The 21,473-nt window shown below is 37.5% G+C and overlaps 1 non-coding gene and 1 pseudogene across 2 annotated transcripts in view; one reads left to right on the plus strand and one right to left on the minus strand.

Annotated features, from left to right (window-relative positions):
- Positions 1-21,473, minus strand: part of LOC125394575 (large ribosomal subunit protein eL43-like) — a 146,907-nt pseudogene extending 125,434 nt beyond the window's left edge. The window contains exon 1 of the transcript XR_015736336.1: positions 21,324-21,473. The product of XR_015736336.1 is annotated as a large ribosomal subunit protein eL43-like (transcript). The remainder of the gene's footprint in view (positions 1-21,323) is intronic.
- LOC125394660 (U6 spliceosomal RNA) lies at positions 2,534-2,638 on the plus strand. Its single transcript, XR_015005310.1, has one exon. It is a non-coding gene; the product is annotated as a U6 spliceosomal RNA (small nuclear RNA).

Consider the following 21,473-nt stretch of genomic DNA (forward strand, 5'->3'; position numbering starts at 1 on the left):
GTTACAAAGTATGAGGATTTTAATAATGGAAACTTTACAAAATGAGGAATAGATCAGACAATCATCCAGATCCTTTAAACATATCCTTAACACTGAATTTATATTCCTGAAAAATTACCTATTAACATGGTGTGTAATAGTTTGTCACTGTGTCCTAAAAGCAAATAACAAAAGTTTGCCAGTTTGATTAAATGTAGACTTGCATTTTGAGTTTTTAGAAATGAATATGATATAGACATGAAGGTTCTTCTACCTCAGTCTGTTAGTAAAGTAAATCCACATTACTTTCAAATTGCAGAACTGTTAAGCAAAAAAAAAACCAAGATGACAGTTAGCTAGCTCATGTTTCATCTCCACTAGCAACACCAATAAAATTGCTAGTAGTGTAGCACATTCACTGGAATAAAAATATTTCAGGTTAACTACTATCCAAAAAACTCAAGAATTCCTTTATTTGAATGAGCATTTATTTATAAACGAACTAAAGACATTTCCTTGTTAACTTAGTCTGCCAGGTGTAATAATAATATGGTTCCTAAGTTACAAAATACAATTTGGAACTCACTTATGTTACTGAGCAGTGGAGTGAGATTGCTGGCCCAGATAGCTAAAGTTTTGGTCTTAATTAATGCCAGGAAAAAAGAAGCTTACATGGGCTTTGTGTAAAAAGACATTGTATTCCCTGCTCACTTGAGTCAATACTATATTGCAAACATTTATTATAGGATCTCATCTTATAAAATTATTCCTGTATTCATAAACTTAAGTGAGACCCATGTCTGTGTATTCAAAAAGAGTTATAGATACTTGTTGAGAAAATATATACTTGGAGCTTATTATGATTATTTTAAGATGTTAGCACTTAAACTGATGTATTGCTTTCTTCTTTGTTTATTCTTACTTTACTTAAATTTTTAATGGAACACTATTATATCAACAATGAAATTTTATTTTGTCAAAATTGGGAAGAATTAATGGTGAAGGTGGTGACAGTCCACACACTGAAAATATTTGCCTATTTCACGGTTTCCTTGGCTGGGTCACTGTTGGACTAAACAAGTTTATTCTAAAGGACAAAAATCTGTTAGCCAGTGTAAAGTAATGGCTTCACACAGAGAGAAATGGACATAAGGAGGGCAATAAATGTTTTGAGCACAGCAAGGCTCTTGGGAAAAGCAGTGTTGAGAGTCAAATAATAACTATAATCATACATTTTCAAGTGTTTTCCATCCTCAACATTGTCCTCACATAACACTGAAGTGTTTCTTGTAAAACTTCCCAAACATACCCCAAAACAGTCATGGTTTATTACTAAAAAGTAGAAACAATTACAAATTCATGTTTCTCTCCATTTCTGTTTATTGATAATTGCTAGTTATTGTTGTTTCATGTCAGGATGTTTTTCAGTGTGGAGCAAGCACATCAGTTGAAATCACAAAAACAGATCACAGCCACAAATCTAAAAAACTTGTTAAACAATATACTTAGATCTTAATTTGAATTCATGTCAACTTCTTGTCATTCATTACAACATCTGTAGAAATGTATTATCACTTCTAATATGAATACAGAAATATAGAAAACTGAAGAAGTCTCAGGCCAATGAGATGGCTTAGTGAGAAAAGGGAGTTGTTGCACAAATCTAGTGACCTAAATTAGATCCTCGGAACCCATAGGAATGAGAAGGAGAGAACTGACTCCACAAAGTTGTTCTTTTACTTTTGCATATGCTGTGGTACCCATGTCCCATCTCACAAAATATTTTTAAAATTAATAACAACAATAACAATAACAATAACAATAATAATAATAATAATAATAATAATAATAATAATAATAATAATAATTAGATGTTACCAGGACAACCCTTTTATTTTCTAGAGGAGAATACCAAAATGTTGGGAGTAAAATACATATGAATTTCTATAATTCATTCAATTAGAACCTCAGTTCAAATTTCCAGCTCTTCACAGGCCTTTTCTTGGCACATAGCCCTTCTTTATAATTCCACTGAGTCCCATTTTTTGTAAATATTTTTAAGGAAGCTAAACAAGACAATATTATAAACATGACTTATTTGTAAATGATTCCTATATAAAATGTAGAATGACTACATGTAAGGCAGAAAAATAACTATTAGACTAGAAGCAAGGGAACATACAGGAAGCCACACTGTACAGTACAGTAATTAAATCAGTGTAAGTATATGATGCCCCTTTTCCTGTCCAATGTATATTTTTTAACACTGTCAGCTATTAAAACAGTGTGGATTTGACTTAAGGTTTAAAACCCATTTGTTCATTTGTTTCAGAAACAACTGGTTTAAAACACAAAGGCAAAGGATTTAACTATAATTGCTAGAATAGTATTCATATTTTGTTATATAAAATTCCACAGTTTTGTATGCATGTGGATATATACATTTTAGTTTATCAAAAGTGAAGTCATTGTCCAGTTACTTTTGTATAACCAACAAGTTTTATAAATTATGCTATTAAATGGTTACTGCCCCATTAAAAAAATGTAAAACCTAATGCTTGCTTTAAGGTCCCATATATTAAAAGTAAAATGATACAAAGAAGATGAGCATGAACCCTGCACAAGGATGTTGCAAATTTGTGAACTATTCCATAATTTTTAAATAATAATAGTAGTAATAATAATTAAAACAAAAAAACCCAAAGATCTTTGGAATGGAAAAACATCATATACAGAAATAGCTGGTGTATGAGTTTCAACATGAAAAATATTCATACCAAAGGATAAGCAGACTGAGGGCTCAGAAAAGAGAGAAGGGAACATTAGGATGCTCCTTACCCAGTGAAGTTCTCTATAGAAAATTAAGATGCTACTATGTAGCATGAGGTCTGGCTGGCTTGTTTGGCTTTCTGTCCTGCTCAGTACTCCACAACCGGCAACTCCCAAGGAAAATCAATCACACAGAGATCTCTATAAATTATAAAGCTGATTGGCCCATTAGGTCAGGCTACTTATTAGTTCTTATAACTTATGTTACCCCATTATCCTTATCTACATTAGCACATGGCTCAGTACCTTTTCCAGCGGGGCAGCTTACATCTTTCCCCTCCAGTGGTCTGGGCAAAACTGCCAAGGGAGCTTCCTGCTTGCCAGAATACTCCCAGTCTCTTTGCTCCACCTCTACTTCCTGTCTGGCTTTCCAACATATACTTCCTGCCTGGCCAATCAGTGTTTTATTAAAATATGATTGACAGAATACAGATAATTCTCCCGCACCACTACTAAATCATCTGCTTTTATCCTGGTGTGGGCATAATTCCCTGTCCCTACTCCTCAACTCCAATCCTACAGATCAACAGCTATATAAGACACTTAGGGTTAAATGCCATGAATATTATCTACTGAGACAGATAAATGTCTAAAACGTTTAACATGACCTCTCTCATTTTCATAGTGAAACTAAAAGATTCAAGCACATGAAACCTTTTTTTTTTGTCCTGATTTCTCTATCCCATCCTTGCTAATCTAGCAAAGTTAGTACATTAGTTGAAGTCAGTATCGTGGAATACATTGCTACACAGGAACAAGAGCCATAAATCAATGATTTGTTCCCAGGCACTCTTGGGCCCACATTTGTCATGAAAATATTGCAGTCATACTTGTATGTTTTCTTCTACAAAGATTTTAAATATCAATAAAACAACTGTAATTGTGTTTCTTTTTAAAAATATGTATACCATGTCCCTTAGATGGTAGCATTCTGCTAATATATGCAGAACTTTCAGAATCTGTATTAATTATGATCCTATCAGACACAGCTATTTGCTATCTTAGGAACACGTTTTGCTCTTTGGCCATGGGCAGAGTCAGAGAATTGAAGAAGAAAAGTGCCTTTTCAGGACAGCTGCACTGAAGTGCCAATTGCTCCATTCCAATTGTCTATAGAGAGAGAAACTTCTCATCAAGTTGTTAATCATTCTTTCTAAAATCCTGCAGAGACCTTGCATGTCTCTGCTTTTGGCCCTTCACAACATTCCACTCTCTTAACTTTGGCTAGAAAAGTTGGTATGGACTAAAAACCATGTTAGGAGTATCAAAAGCCTGTTTGACTCAGCTAATCAAACTGTACTGTGAATCTTCTGATACTTTTAGCCTTGTCTGGAAATAAAAAACCAACTCCAGTAGTATCATTGGAGAATACAAGGCAGGTCAAATAATAAATGAGCACACAAAATATTATAATTTAAGGAATGTACTAAAACTCTAAAATACTGTGAATTGAAAAGTTCCTCCTAAGAAAACCAGAGAAGAGCATCAAAAAGGAATCTGAAGAAGTTAGAACAGAGAAAATAAAAATCAGCAGGAAAAGCACTGATTTGAGAAACTAAATAATAATTAAACACAATGTAATGAAAGACTAGCTTTTTTGTTAAGTTATTTAAAAATAGAGAGCATTAGAAATGAATGTTACTCTAACAGAAATGAAATAGACTATTGGGTAGTCTTCTGCCAGAAAATTAAAAAGCTTAGAAGAACTTTCTAGAAAGAAAAAACTTCTCGACATTGATCGACGAAGGTTTTTATAACAAAAGAGAGTATAGAAAGTCTAGTTAAGTCTACCAAAAGAAGTTAAATTTTGAAGTCAATTGTTTATGGGGCTGGAGATGTGGTTCCATTGAAAGAGTACTTGCCAGCATGAACGAAGCCCTGGATTGGATCCCCAGCATGACAAAAACCAGGCATGATGAGTCATGTTCGTAATCTCAGCACTCATGGGGAGAGTGCAAGAGGATAGAAGTTCAAGGTCTTCCTCAACTACATGATGCATAAAGTTTAGATTAGCATGGTATACACTAGACCTTCCTCAAAATAAATTAGTAAATTAACGAAAGTAAAATTCATACCACAAAGAAAAGCCAGGGCTCACCACATGAATTTGTAATGATAATATTACCATGGCTCCCTTGTGACCTTGAGCGTCTCCATGTACTGACAGGAAAACCTATCAGCAAGACTTGGCTTAGCTCTACCCCATCAGCTACCCCATTGTCACAGCATCCTAGAACAAAGAGAGATGTGCCTGATGGGAAGCAGACTAAGGCCATTGTCAGTCCTCTCTTGTGTGAAATTGCTGCTGAGAGGCAATTTCTCATTCATATTCTTAGTTTCTAACTTCTCATTCCCTTAGGACACAGCTGGAGGCTTCTCTGGAAGCCTGTTTGAACATAGATGAGAGGCGAGGCCCCTTCTTCATGGCTGAGTGTGCATTCCTGTGTTTTCCGTACTGCAGTTTGATGTCATCCTGTGGGACTGAGGGCGTAGGGATGAGAGATCACGTCTGACTTCATTTGGGCTTGTTGCCTCCATGTAATACTAAACTATAGAAATATGTGAAGGATACTTACAGTGACCACAGTCACATTTGTGGCTTCTTTACTCTGGAACTGTTTGACTTTCACTGATAGATTCTATAACTACATGAAAAATAAACACAGCAAATCCACTGTCAGACAACACAGGCACTGAAAAGACTGTCCAGTTATACTGAAACCATAGCCAGATGAAGACATAACATAGCCACACTGATGAATATCTTGCATATCACCATAAAACCTTCATCTGGCGATGGATGGAGATAGAGACAGAGACCCACATTGAAACACTGGACTGAGCTCCCAAGGTCCGAATGAGGAGCAGAAGGAGGGAGAACATGAGCAAGGAAGTCAGGACCACGAGGGGTGCATCCACCCACTGAGATGGTAGGACTAATCTAATGGGAACTCACCAAAGCCAGCTGGACTGGGAGTGATGGAGCATGTGATCAAACTGGACACTCTGAATGTGGCTGGCAATCAAGGCTGACTGAGAAGCCAAGGACAATGGCACTGGGTTTTGATTCTACTGCATGTACTGGCTTTGTGGGAGCCTGATTTGTTTGGATGCTCACCTTTATAGACCTGGATGGTGGGGGGAGGACCTTGGACTTCCCACGGGGCAGGGAACCCTGACTGCTCTTAGGACTAGAGAAGGAGGGGGAGGAGGGGAGGGGGAGGGAAAAGGGAGGTGGGGAGGCGAGGAGGAGGTGGAAACTTTTAATAAATAAAAAAAGAAAGTTTTGGTGCACACACACACACACACACACACAAAAGACACTGCAGGAAAACTGCATACCACTGTTACATGCAAACATGTGAAACTCCCTAATAAAATATTGACAAAAACAAGTGAAAGAATATTTGCAAGAACATATAATCACAGCATGAAAGATTAATTGGTTCTGGCAAAAAGGCATTGACTTCCCAATTCTGCTAATACGACACATTTACATTTAGCTACTTTCCTATCATTGTGATAAAACATCATGAGCAAGGCAAATATAGAAGAAAAAGGGTTATTTTTACTGGAATTATGGTTTTAGAGGGATAAGAGATGATCTCCATCACTATGGGGATGCATTGACAAAGGAAGTGTGATAGCTGGAGCTTATTATCTTGATCAATAATAAGCAGGAAGCCGAAAGAACAAACTCAAAATGGCATGTAGTTTTTGAAACCTCAAATCATCCGCAGTGATACACCTACCCAGAAAGTCAATACTCCATAAGCCTTCCCAAACAGCATCACCAGCTAGAAACCAAGTATTCAAATGCATAGGACTTTGGGGGACATCTTATTCAGACACCCACAGTCTTTTGCTAGTAGATTATAAGACAAATTTTACATAATGAATTTTGAAAATATGTTGTAAAATAAGTAGTAAAATTATGGCATAAAAACCCTCTGGATATGAAATGTCCAAAATTATGGCGATAAAAGCCAATCAATTGCTAACATATCATTATTTTTTCTCATTTTTAAACATCTTTAAGATGTAAAATAATATTATCTCAAGCCATTGCTGTGCAATAAACAACCCATTATTGTTATGGGTTTTTGTTTTGTTGCTTAGTTCCCATTGCCTGGATGCAAGCGATCAATGTTACCCCAAATCTATCAATGGATCCTTTGAACACCTTTCATTGGTGAGGAATCTAACATGGTTTCAATGCTGAATATCGCCAAAGTTCATGTATTCTATTGGCGTGGTCCCGTTTTGGTGTTACCAGGAAATCTTGAATTATTTAGGGGTGCAAACTCCTTGGATCATCGGATGCCTTGAAAGGGAACTGTGTCTCTCATCTCTTCTTTGTCTTCTCTTTTTGTTTTCTGGCTGACGAGTTAACCATTTTGTTTCACTACATGCTGCTACCATGAAGTGTCACCCTTACCCCAGGTCCAAATCACTAGAACTACTGACCTTAAACAGAAACATCCAGGAGAGTAAGTCAAATAATAATTTTCATTTTGAGTTTAATTGCCTCAGGTATTACAGTATAATGACTTCCTGGATAAACTGCTTGGTACACAAGCATGAGGTTTGGCTTGTCAAAACCCACAAAAATATGATTTGGCAACATTTATTAGTGATCCCAACACAAATATGATGAGACAGGAGGCAGAGGCAGGAGAATCTCTGGATGTTTGTGAGCCACCTCTTTCTGAGTACAACAGGTTCTGATTCAAATTAACAGAAGAGTACACAACTCCAAATGGCATGCACACACATACACAAATATGCACACAAATTTTTTAAATAACATAAGGATAAAATTCTAAATCATTTCTAGGTTCCTGGACAGCGTTCCCCCTAAGATTTAACTAGAAATACAGAGTGCCCATTTTACTTCATGTCAAAAAATAATGTTATCAAATCATTACAATCCAAACAAGAGATCCTATTATAATCACAAACACAATGTTGTCAATGCTCCATTTTTCATCAGAAAAGTGGAATAAATAAATAAATGAAGTTTTCCAAAGGCATTTACAATCTGACTGATGAGTAAATGAAACTGTTCAGTCAAAATTTAAATTAACCATTCCCATAAATCACAGTAAAATAGCAAAACCAAGAATTGTAATTTAGGCTTTGGATGACTATATCTGGGGACTCAAGTCATCTGTGCTATTGACTAAAGACTTGACAGCAAACATGGATAGTTCTGCAGAGGGCAAGACCAGTCTGAACAACAACAAGAAGGGATGGTAGACCTGAAGGAACAGCTGTGCCACGAGGTGCTTTATCAAGACCCCCACAGGTTTGGATGACAAGGGTTTTGGCTCACAGTGGTCAGCGTTTCCAGACAAGACAACTCACAAAGAAAAAGGAGACCTGTAGAAGAAGCAGTGGGCTGCATCCCGCCACTCGACTCCCAGCTAGTTTTACCTGAAATAATTACACAGAAACTGTATTCATTTAAGCACTACCTGGCCCATTATATCTAGCCTCTTCTTGGCTAACTCTCACATCTTGATATAAACCCATTTCTAATAATTTGTATGTCACCACGAGCTTGTGGCTTACCGGGAAAGATTCAGCATGTCTGACCTGGCAGCTTCATGGCGGAGGCTCTCTCTGACCCTGCTTTCTTCCTCCCAGAATTCAGTTCTGTCTACCCTGCCCACCTATATTCTGACCTATCAGGTCAAGCAGCTTCTTTATTAATTAACCAATGAAAACAACACATAGAAAGAAGACCCTCTTACATCAGAGACCAGCAAGAAGTGAACCAACACTTAGAAATTAAGGGTAAGCTTCAAGCAATGAGGAACTAGATTCAGAGAAGATAAAGAAAACCAAACTCCCAGTTTTATCCTACTTTAGCATTTAAACCCAAAGTGGAACTGAAACCACAGAAAAGGGCCTCTCAGTCCAAATACAGAGAAGATGGGAGCCAGCAAAAACATTGCATCTAATTTGGTGTTCATTACAAAATCAGGGCTTTGTAATTATATGTTGATTTAAAATAGTATTAGGACAAGACAAGGCATGTCTAGCTCCTTATGATGTATGTAGTAACTCCTAAAGGATATAAACTAACATAAATCTTAAAGAATAAAGTAATAATTTTTTTCTTTCACACATCCCACTAACTGATTTTTTCATTCACATATCTAATGCTTCTTAGCCAGCCTCAATAAATAAAATATCTATGCTCAAATAAAGAAGTAATATTTAAAGTTTAAAATGGTGCAAGTATTGAAAAAGAATATAATTCAACAAGAATCCATTGTTTTCTTTCAGAAAATTCTTTCCTATAATGTAGTATGTGGGGCTGGCTTGTTGGGGTATCTGTCCTGCCCAGTACCCCACAGCAGGCAGGCCCCAAAGAAAATCACGCACAAGACTCCATAAGATTATAAACTGATTGGCTCATTAGGTCAGGCTTCTTGTTAACTCTTATAACTTATATTAACCCATTATTCTCATCTATGTTAGCCATAATGGCTCCGTACCTTTCTCAGCTGGGCAAGTTACATGCTGCCTCTTCAGTGGTCTGCGCAGGAGTGGCTGAGGAACTTCTCTGCTTCCCAGAATTCTCCTGTTCTCATTGCATCACTTCTACTTCCTGTCTGGTTTTCCCGCCTATACTGCCTGCCTGGCCAATCAGCATTTTATTAAAATATGATTGACAGAATACAGACAATTCTCCCACATCACTATAATGTTTGTTAAATGACTAAAAATGATTTTCACACATGCTCAAAAGTCTCAGGCAGTCAAGGCCTGTAATTTCTTAATTGGTAACATCAAAGCCAAACATGACGAAAGGATGTAGACTGCACTTGAACACAACATGACAACCTTAGGATTAAACATTCATAATCAGGACACTTAGAATGATTTGGTTCAGCAAGCATCCATGACCCCTACTCCCGCAAAAAAATTATATCCCTTTCTATCCTCCAACAATACTGTTATGATCTAAAGTGTTAACTTGCTCTAATCCCAAGAAAGATGAATGTAATAGGAGAAAAGGGGCACATATCCAGTTGTAGATAGTAATTCACAACAGAAGTAAAGGAATTATAAATGATGCTAAGACCTCCAAGTAAGTATCTTAGGTCACTTGCGCTTTTTCAAAACATGTAATTATGTATTATAAAACAAAATTATCTCCCTCAAACTTGGAGTAAATGTTTAAGCATCTTTATTTCTTCACCTACAAAAGAATAGGAATAATATATTGGTCACATCGTGGGATGTAAAAACTTTAGCACTTTGTCTAGCAGACAGTAGGTACATGTTGCTCCAGAGACTTTATTAGTCCTTTTCTTTTGGAAGCTTTGGGTTCCAATCCAGTGGACAGCAATGCTTGTCATTACATGTGCAAACATAGGCTAAGGTCTTCAACAGAAAGTCACTGCACCAAAAGTTAAGTCTCAAAGGTAGTCAGGGTGTTAGTCAGTGATATGTCCTCCCACCCTCTATACACAATGTTACTGCTGTTTCCAATGTGCCCACTAGGTGATGGAAGAGAAATTCAGAGAGCTTGTTCAAATCCATATTGAGATGGATTCGGAAAAAAAAAAAAGCCTTATTTATGCTCAAACTATTGAAACAATTCCAGAACAGAGCAAAGTGAGCTTATTCGTTTTTAATTGGAAATCTCTTTTGTGCGTTTTCTTTTCTTAGAACTACATCATCTAGCAGCAAAGGTCTGAGGCATGCCTTTCTGTGTTAGTTATTAAAACTGAAACCTACAAAGCAGTCATGGAACTTTCAACATTCATCAATCTTTAAATTTAATAAACTTTCTAGGCTCCTTCTGCACTGCTGGAATAACAACGCATGATTGATAGGCACTAAATGAACCATGAACAGCAACCTCAAGTTTGGTGAATAGCTAAGACCAACAGAGAAGGGACCAGGAGAATGTGCAGGGGAGTTGCTGAGAAGCTGAGTCCTACTGACCAAAATCAATACTCTCCACCTACCCTCACTGTGAAAGATCTGTAAGTATTTCATGCCTGTGTGGCCCACACACTTACAGCATGAAATCTTGAGGGACCCTAATCTTTTGCTATTTTCATTCTACACTCCCTGAAGATACATCGAGTATGAGGAAGGTTAACAACAACACCCTTCGGTATTTGCAAAGTGGAATGCAAATATTAATGCCAGCCTTTCTATTTTAACATAAATGCATTGGAATCCAAAATGATTTCCATCTACCCTTTTATGTATTTCTTTGTATGTAGCATTCTCCACAGAAAGGAAAGAAATATGCTCTGTCCTTGGTGAACAGGTCTGAAGAATCCTTTCTTTCTTCTGCCTGGAGACAAATTGGGGGATCGGGAATGTTTGAGATGTAACTGAATGGTTTTGACTGGAAACAGGCATAAATAAATAATAGAAGGATATAAGAAAAAGAAGAAAAACTGTGTAAGTACATGTATTTGTGTATGGTAATAAACCTGGTTTTGTCGAATCTATAGATAATACAAATGCTTACACAGAAGATATAACTTACAAGTGTTTACAAGAAAAGCAGCACAGATGGAAAATGGTTTTAAAATTTAAAAAAGGGGTTGAGGACAGGAACTAAATACTCCTCAGACTCTCCCAGTTTATAATGCCTGTATTTTATATGGCCAAATACAATATTTTCACTGAAAAAAATTAAATCAAGATAAAGTGTTGTAAGCATTATACTGAAGCTATTATCAAATAATCTATGATCTGAAAAATAAGCATTCACAAAAATGTTTACTTTTATATTAAATTTTTAATAGTAAATTGAGTAGTAAAACATTCAAATAATTGTCAATAAAGTTACTGCTTTCAATAAAATAGGACAATAGTAATCTGTTAACATATTGTTCATGTCTTAGTTAAGTTTTAAATTGCTGCAAAGAGACACCATGACCACAGCAACTGTTATAAAGAAAACATTTATTTGGGGTGACTTGATTACAGTTTCAGAGGTTCAGTCCATTATGATCATGGTGGGGAGCATGGTGGTGCAGACAGACACTGATGTGGGATTCCCTTCAGTATGCTGTGACTATATTTTATTACCATTGGTTAACAAAGAAGCTGCCTTAACCTATGGCAGGACAGATTATAGGTAAGTGGGAAAACTAAACTGAACAGAGGGAGAAAGAAGGCAGAGCCAGGGAGAAGTCATGCGGCTGTGAGAACTTTACCAGTAAACCACAGCCTTTTGACAATACATAGATTAATAGAAATGTAGAAACAAGCTAGAAATATGCCTAAACTATTGACCAAACTCTGTTGTAACAAATATAGTTTTTGTATGATTATTCAAGTGGGGGTGACCAAGAAATGAACACACAGTCTCCATTTACAAAATAAAAAAGTACAGACAATCATAGATTAAAGGAGTAGTGATAATAAAATAAGTATTAAAAAGTCATAAAGTGGTGGCACACGCCTTTAATCCCAGCACTCAGGAGGTAGAGGCAGATGGGTCTCTGTGAGTTCAAAGCCAACCTAGTCTACAAGAGCTAGTTCCAGGACAGGCACCAAAAACTACAGAGAAACCCTGTCTCGAAAAGCAAAAACAAGAAATCAAAAAAAATTCATAAAGTAAGAAAATAAGCCACAGAAAGATGGATATGCAGAGAGTCTAGATTATGTATAGTATTTGTTTTCTTTGGATTCTTTGACTGTTAATGAATTAACTGCTAGAAAATATTTGATCTGGGGGCTGCTAAGCCAAGCCAACATATATATTTTAAAGTTATCTTGACTTCAAAATTTGTGTCTAACGATATGTTACTTTGGAAAAGAGGTTCTGCTTTTATTTCCACAGAGAACTGGAATATGTGAATTTCTTCCACACTATTGTGGCTTGATCGGAAAAAAAAACACCCCAAAAGGTCTCCATGAACTCTAAAAATAATTTGCCCAACAAACAGTAGAAAGTAATTTTGAGAAAACAATGCCCAAATTCCCAAAATGTTTGCTTATAAATGTTTGTATTCATTTAAAAATGGTTAGTTATAAATGGTTAATGGTATGGTTCTGGAACTGAGAGTGCTACATTTTGCAGGCAACAGGAAGCCAACTGACTCTCACACAGAGAGAAGCTTGAACAAAAGAGACCTCAAAGCCCACCCCCACAGTGACACATTTTCTTCAACAAGGGCAAACCTAATAGTGCCACTCCCTTGGGGGTCATTTTCTTTCAAACCACCACAGGTAACAAGGTTTTTATTATCATTGGAAAATATCTGTGAAAGCTTAGATCAGAGAATAAACATAAAATAGAACAATCAATGTGTAAGGCAGCTGAGCTGTTATTCCAGAGAAAGTGGGAGATTTGTTTTCTTTCTCTCCTAAGAGAAATGGGATTGAAAAGACAAGGGATGGTAGGATAGGAGAGAAAGCAACAGAACCTGTGGAAGTCCCTCAGAAACAGATGTAAAGAGTAAGAATCCTTTACTAGTGGGGCTGCAGAGATGATTCAATGGGTAAAGCTCTTGCTATGGAAATATGGAGAGCACATTAGAGTGGGGGACGTAACAACGTCTGGAGTCCCAGCACTTTCACAGCAAGATCAGAGGCAGGAGGATTCTGTTAGCTTAAGGGTCAGGTCATTTGCTGCATGCAGAAACAATAAGAAAAGAAACTTTGCCTCAAGCAAAGCAGGAAGTGAGAACCAACACTGAGGCTGTCCTCTGGTTTTCACATATACCATGATCCATCTATGTGTACCCAAATACACACGTGCTCTCACACACACACACACATTGTATACACTCATGCACACAAACAAAACATAATCCCGTATACTTCTTAGTATTCAGTTTCTAGGATCGTATCTTCCAAATAAACCCGCTTGGTTCTTTTGAACAGTTTTTTTTTTTTTTTTTTTTTTAGAGCCATTACATACAAGTGGACTCTTCAATTAAAAAGGGTCATTTGAGAAAAATTCAAAAGAAGTATTGGGCTGAGTCAATGCTAAGTTTAAAGAACCTCAAACGAAAATTTTCAAGACAGTTAAGCTGGAGCCTCACATGACCAGAAGTCGGTGGAGAACATGAGGCTTTCCAGTGGGCATGCGACCCATGACCCCTTACTGTATCAAAGTCTTCAGAAATACCTACCTCTTTCCTCCACTTGGGTACCTGTAACTTTGCCAGATATATCTCTGATGGAAAGAAGAAAAAGATGAAAGATGAGGTGGAGGAGAAGGAGGAGGAGAAGAAGAAGAACGAAAATAAGAACAAGAAGAAAAAGAACAACAAGAAGAAGTAAAACATTGAAAGATTATTTGTAGCCAATGATCCAATGAATTTACAGATAATCAAAGCAGATCATCCTTCTTACTTAACCCCCTCTGGAAGTCCCTCACAGACACATCCAGACATATGTCATAGTTGATGGGTTCGTTCTAACTCCAGTTAAATGAGTAGCAAAGATCACCTGCCACAGTCTCAGTTCAAACTCCCTCATGATTTATGGTGCTGAGAATTTGTTTAATACTCCCACTTGAGTTTAAAAGATACATCTCACTGACAAAACACATGCTAGCACACATCTGTGTTCTGCTTATAAAATAATATAGTTATTCATTCATACATAAGCCAGATTGAGTGTTTTCATATTCGGTGATTCTTTCAGTAGTTAAGCACAGGCAGTCATTCCTACAAGTGATAGATATTGTGGGAACCCAAAGGTGAACGTACGTCACTGGTGATCTAAATCAGGCAGCAGGACAGGGATATGGCAAAGGGGTTATTGGAAGTAGAAGCATGGTCAGCAGAGTGAAAATGAAACCCCATGTGTGGCTGTGTTGAACATACATTAGAAACTGTTGGAAAGACACGTACAGTAGGTGAAACTCATTTTGGCAAAAATAAATTATACAAAGTATCTACTGAGCACAGTCATCTATGCTGTATGCAAAGTACCCTAGAGAACATTCAATAACAAAACTGTGATTTAGGCTCATGGTTTTGGAGGTTTTTTGGTTGGGACAACACACATTAATAGAAATGGGTTAAATCAATATGTAAGAGCTAGCCAATAAGAGGTTATAACTAATTGGCCAGGCAGTGTTTAAATGAATACAGTTTCCGTGTAATTATTTCAGGGGTAAAGCTAGCTGGGAGGCGGGTGGCGGGAAGCGGCCCACCGCTCCTTCTACATGTCACCATACGGGGACAAAGCCTGTAATACAGGAATTTTGGGATCATTTTATATTTAAACTCTAACAACCTTGTAACAAATGTTCTGCTATCTCACTGAGGTCACTAAGTAAATCTATGACTATATGCTGGATTTAGAATTCTGCCGTGCCAGCATGGCAACTGTCGTTCTTCTGAGCGAGGGACATCGGGAATAACATGCAACACAACTTCAGGTTTTGCAGAAGGCAGCTGGAGCAGAGCTTTGCCACCACAGCTATTGTTGTCGGACTTGCTCTCTCACAGACTGTGTAGAGGGCTGAGACTGTCAACCAGCTTGCTGAAAAGAGTCAGCAATGCTTTGGACATATTCAATTGGACATATTTACCTTAAGCCAACAAGTAGTCTGATTCAGGAGCAAATGGACTATCTTTGAACTTTTCAACAGTTAGCCATGTTATATGTGTTACTTATGGCACTGTATTGCATGCTTCTACCACTGTTATGAAACTCAACCGTCATTTGAGAGGGGTTTGGAATACTGCTTTTGTTAATTTTACCACCCAGTTAGTACATGCTAGATGGTTACAACACTGATCTGTCTCATTGACACTGTCAGTCCTGGGGATACTTGGTTTAGGGCTGTATGTCTGGGTCGCCACGGACGGGCAATACTTTGGGGGAAGGATACTACCTAAGACAGAAAATATTAGAGGGCTATTCCCCATGACAGGCAAGGCATTATAAAATAAAACGGGGGAAGGTGTTGTTGTGATCCAGCTGCCCTCACTCCCCCGATGGGTAGCGGAACTTCCTTGTGGTCTGTAATTGACAAGGATGTTTGTGTTCTTTCTGGCCGGTGGGTCTCCATAGAAGGAGTAGAGGTATGAAAGGTTGCTGGGCAAAATAAAGGTTGCTGTTCTTCCACCTGAAAAGAAGCCTCTGTGTTTCAATCTCGGCAGCCGGCGCCAGTATTAGCTATCCAGGCTGTGCTGACCACAGCAGAATTCAAATGCACTAAAGGTTTGGTTGCCAGTCTGAAGGAGGGGCTAAAGGGCTTAGGAAGTGGATCCTATTGGAAGAAAGTTACATCATAATCACCAGAGTTGTACCTCAATGGTAAGGACTGATTCTGACTTCTTCCTCTCTTCTCTTTTGCTTCCAGGATGCCATTACATAAACATATTTATTGTTCCATTGTTGCCCACAGTGATCCCAAATCAACAAAGTCAGTTAAACCTGTTCTCTTTTTAAGTTATTTATCTCGGGTATTTTGTCACAGGTATAAAAACTGATTAGCTCATGAGAAATGACATGGCTTCACCACTTTAACCATGTGGGACCTTTGTATGATGAGTAACTCATTGAATGCTTTTTAGATGATAAATGGAAGAGCCAAGATTGAGACCTGGGTAGCCAAACTCAAGGGCCACAACCACAACAGAAAGAAGAGCTTGTCATATACCTGGCTCTGTGTGAATCAGCCCTATAATCCACACAACTCAGAACATGGGTCACTTATTATTTGTATTCACAGGGAGGTAAAATAAATCATCTTTCTGACATGACCCTCTCTGAAAGGCCCTCACAGACTCATGTAGAAACATTCCACAATCTGAGATCAGTCTAAATCTAGTAGAAATTAGCAGTGAAGACTACCTATTATAGTCTTAATTTAAATTCTGTCATGACCTATGGTGCTGAGAGTTTATTTAAATCCTCCCATTAGAAAAAAGAAATTAAACATCACAAACAAAAGATATACTATCACAATCTATGTATTACATATAAGACTATATAGTTACTCATTTAAACACATGACATCATGTAATAACCGGATCCAAAGTCACTATGATAAAAATGTTAAGTAAATTTAAGACAGGATGTGCATTGTAATGTATCAAAATTTTTATAGTTGCTCACACCAGTTTGTGAATCAGGCATATATGTTCATAATTTGTGCTCACTATTAATATTCACTATTAATATCTCAACTTATTCTAATATGTGTTGACATAAAATACCATGAGGGCAATATGAATGGTTAGTTATAGTTTTCCTTAGTTATGATAAAAGATAAAGTAGATATAAATATTGTAACTGTAATTCTTGCTTGATAACTATTTTGCTATATGCAATTTTACTATGTTAAAGTTAAAGCCTTTCTTTTTTGTTTAAACAGAAAAAGGGGAAATGATGGAGAAGGGTTAACTGTCTATGTGTTACTTTCATTGGTTAATAAAGACACTGCCTTGGCTTTTGATAGGACAGCAGCTTAGATAGGTGGAGTAGACAGAACAGAATGCTGGGAGGAAGAAGGCAATGAGGCAGACGCCATGGCTCTACTCTCCGAGATGGAGGTGGGTTAGAATCTTCCCGGTAAGCCACGCCCTCATGGTGATATACAGATATTAGAAATGGGTTAATCAAGATGTGAGAGTTAGCCAATAAGAGGCTACAGATAATGGGCCAGACAGTGTTTGAATGAATATAGTTTTCGTGTAATTATTTCGGGTAAAGCTAGCCGGGCGGTGGGAAGCAGCCCGCCGTTCCTTTTACTACAAATATGAAATACTTCGGTGGGGTTCTGGGAAAAGTAACAGACAAGGAAAAAAATGTCAAGGAAAAATGGAAAGGACTGTGTTCGTACAAAGTAAATGTCTAAGCGCCTGGGAGTACTTACACGATTCATTTCAGATGACAACAGTGCCCTCTGGTGAATAACATGTTTATTTCACATCTTTCTCCAGAGCAGTATAGATGAGGTACTCCATGGCACAGAGTTTTAATAGCTACCACACAGCACTGATTAGAGGTAGAAACTCTCTATTGTACCTTCCAAAAGGCCATAAGAAGGAATCTTGGTTACTGACCATAAGTAAGAGATCAAAGGGAAGAGTGGAATGCTTAACCAAACTTAGACATTATGGACAACAACATATACTGCCTTATGAATGTGCACATCTTTAAGTTTTAATAGATGGCTTATTTTCAAATAATATTAATGTAAATTTAAGAATAAACATAAATATCTAAAGTATTCCTATTGGGTATTTTTTTTTGCTCAAGTTAGCACATGCATTGAACAAACTTAGTTCACTTTAGAAGCTGTTTTTATATTACAGTAATTTTGCAAAATGCAAATTCTACTTCTATAAAAAAACAAGAGTAGATATATTTGAGTTAATCAAATTAGGTGTAGAGAATGCTACTTCAAGAGAAAAATTATCTCGGAGATGTATCTACAATGTAGATAATATATATTAACAAAACATTTTTGGTTTTCACAAGTATATTTTAAATTTTCAGTGATCTGAAGCACACAAATAGGTTCATATAACTTTCTATTGTTCGTGAAAGATCTTTACTCCTGACTCTAATTCTCAATGATGGTTTTCACTGTTGTGCTATTCAGAAACTAACACAGTCATGTGATCCACGACATACATCGTCTACCACATTGGTTCATTTTATTTTCTTTCTTTTCCTAGCCAATGAAAGCTTCATTGTGAATGTGAAATTCTGCTTACTGCATGTTTTTCCTTATTGTTGTAACCCTAAAACCTAAAACAATGCTCATATAAATGCTTCCTAATAGAGACTGAAAAAATGAACCTTCTTTGGTTACTCTATACAGTGGGAATCTTGATTGCTCACATCAGTTTTCTTTTTGTTAACTCTGGTTTGGCTTTTTGGTATCCCTGACCCACTTAATGTGGCAAAAAATGATATTGTAGCCATCCCAGTTTTAACAGGATTGGCAGTTTTATTTCCCAACTTTATTTCTCAGACAAGGAAGTTGGCAGCGTAAGACCTCTGGTTTTGAACATATTTTCTCCCATAGTTCAGTCACCATGCTGTGAGAAGCCCATAGCACTTTGATATTCTAGCCAATAGCCAGGATGAAATGCCAGGTCCGCATGACACAACTTGTATGTTCTACCTGAATGAGTCCTCACAGGAGTGCCAATCCAGCCAACCTCAAGTGGAGCTGAAGAACTGCCTAATTCCCAAAGAAAACGGTAGCTGTTGTACACAGGTAGTTTGTAACAACAATAACAATTACCAGACCTGTAATTTGTCATTCCCATGCTGGGTGCGATAAAGAACATCAAAGGAACATGAAAAGTTTCATATAAAAGAATATTCATTGGAAGAAAGAGGAAAATCATTCATGTGACTATTTTCTTTTAAGCCGATGAGTGCACAAAGGACCTATAAAAACTTAGGGATATAGAGGAAGGATGTGTTCAAAGGAAACTATGGGAAAAAGGTTCTGTTAAGATGTTTAGTTGGTAGAGTGTGTCTTTAAATGAAATTTAATTGTAGAGGTGAAATGGGGGGCAGGGTTGCTGGAAGAGGTAGAGATGATTACAGGAGCCTGGTACCTACCCATCGAACAGAAGAGAAGTGATTTGTCAAGAGCAGGCCCATACCGGGAAACGGGGAAGCCAGGGAGGAATCCTGGAAATGCATCAGGAAGGCATGCTGCAGCTGGATTTCTTCAGTCACCAGGAAATCAGAAGCTCTTTAACACCCACTGTGGCCGTCACACTCACTATAAACATTGCTTGAGCCGTGTAAGTGGATGCTTGTGATTATAAGTCGGAAATGAAGCCATTGTCTAGTCCCCTTTCCAGAGACCCTTACTGTCAAATGTCTTTTCTTCCAGCTCTCTGCGTACAATGGTACCATATACCCAGAGTTCCTCTATTCATAGGTTCAGTAGCATTGTTTTTGTTGCAATCCACATCCTGTATGATAGTCCATGAAGACAGATGTTTAGTATTTACAAAGGATTTATCATATAAAATCTGATTCCTTTGGTAGGTATCTTAGTAGGAAATTTTTGCACAGGTTTCCAGTTTATGAAACAGCTCTTGTGTAAATGAGCAAATGTGAGCTTAACCGGCTCTCTTTGGTATAGTGTCATTGCCTACAATATGAGGCAGTTTTGTGTGACTGTGACAAAAAATACCTGACAAAATTAACTTATAAACTTATAATTTATAAAGCCGGGCGTTGGTGGAGTGCACCTTTAGTCCCAACACTCAGGAGGCAGATTTCTCTAAATTCTAGTTTAGCTTGGTCTACAAAGTGTATTTCAGAACAGTCACAGCTACACAGAGAAACTCTGTCTCAAAAGCAAAAGTAAAAACATAATAACAACAGCACAAAACAAAAATCAAAAAAAAAAAGACGGGATTTTTCTGATGTACAGTTCTAAGATCAGTCAGCCTATTGCTGAAGTCAGTACAGCATGATAGGAGTGTGAGACGGAGAAAACAAATTACATCATTAGCCCGGAAGCAACCATACTGGAGTTCAACAATTCCCCATAAGGCCTCACTTCCTAATGGTCCAAAGTATTTCATTAGAACCTTGCTGGGGAACTATGTATTTATCACACACACACTGTTGGACACTCATCCAAACAACAGAGCCTATGCTGAAGAAGTCTGTGAGGAAGTCTGTGAAAAAGAGTCTTTTTTTCTACAGTTTGCCATGAATTTGATGGAAATTGCCTGCATGGCGCTGCATAGCTCATATTTCAGAGTCGAATCTATTTTTGAAATAAAGAGGAAAGTATTGTTTTGATGTCCTCATGGTCATGTAGAACCATAAATTATACAGGAGTCTCTTTTGGCTTTATGGAGTTAAAATCTTTCAGGCAAAAATGTGGTTCTTTTTTTCCTGTCCTAACTTCTTGATTGATTATTTATTTAATATGCAATTACAGCATGTCCAACTTTATAAATAAAACTAATCCTTTTTGGAACACAGAAGACAATTAGTACAAAAGTGAATGAAAAGATGAATTAAATGAGCATTACTTCAGCTCCTTAAGAATAACCATATAAACAGAGCAAGGAGAGATGGTCCACACCAACCGCCCCAGCTCATGGAAGGAGGAGGAGGAGAAGGAGGAAGGAAGACCAGGGGTCTAAGGTCAGCACCAGCTGCATAGTGAATCCAGTGTCACCACAGCCTGGGTTATATGAGATCCTGTCTTACAAAGTAAAACTGTGGATAAAGAGCAACTCTATAAAACAGTGTAGAAGGACTGGAAAAAAGATGCCTCAGTAAGTAAAAGCAGTTTTCCACAAGTCTGACAACCAAGTTTGATCCCTGGGACCCACATTTCACATGTGCACCATCACACACCTGCATACACACACACACACACACACACACACACAATGTAAAATTTAAAACAAAATAGCAATAGCATATGCTCTCTAAATAGTACGCAAATGATTGAGTCAAACCCTTATTTTCTTCACAAATAGATACATGTGGTAGAATAGTTAATATTGCAAAAATTATATATTTACTCAAGAATAAGTCCAAGAAAATATACTTACTTCCCCGTGTCATAGCCAGAGAAGAAAATGAGATTTCAAGATCTCCTTGAGTGGAGAAAGAAGGGTTGAGGATTTAAGGAAGGTAGCGTTGCGGCAGAGTGCTCCTCGGAGAAGACCGAGAAGCAGGGAGGGTGACTACTGAGCAGGGCT

Source organism: Myodes glareolus, chromosome 1, assembly GCF_982192425.1.
Source record: "Myodes glareolus chromosome 1, mMyoGla1.1, whole genome shotgun sequence".
In the NCBI taxonomy this organism is placed as follows: Eukaryota; Metazoa; Chordata; class Mammalia; order Rodentia; family Cricetidae; genus Myodes; species Myodes glareolus.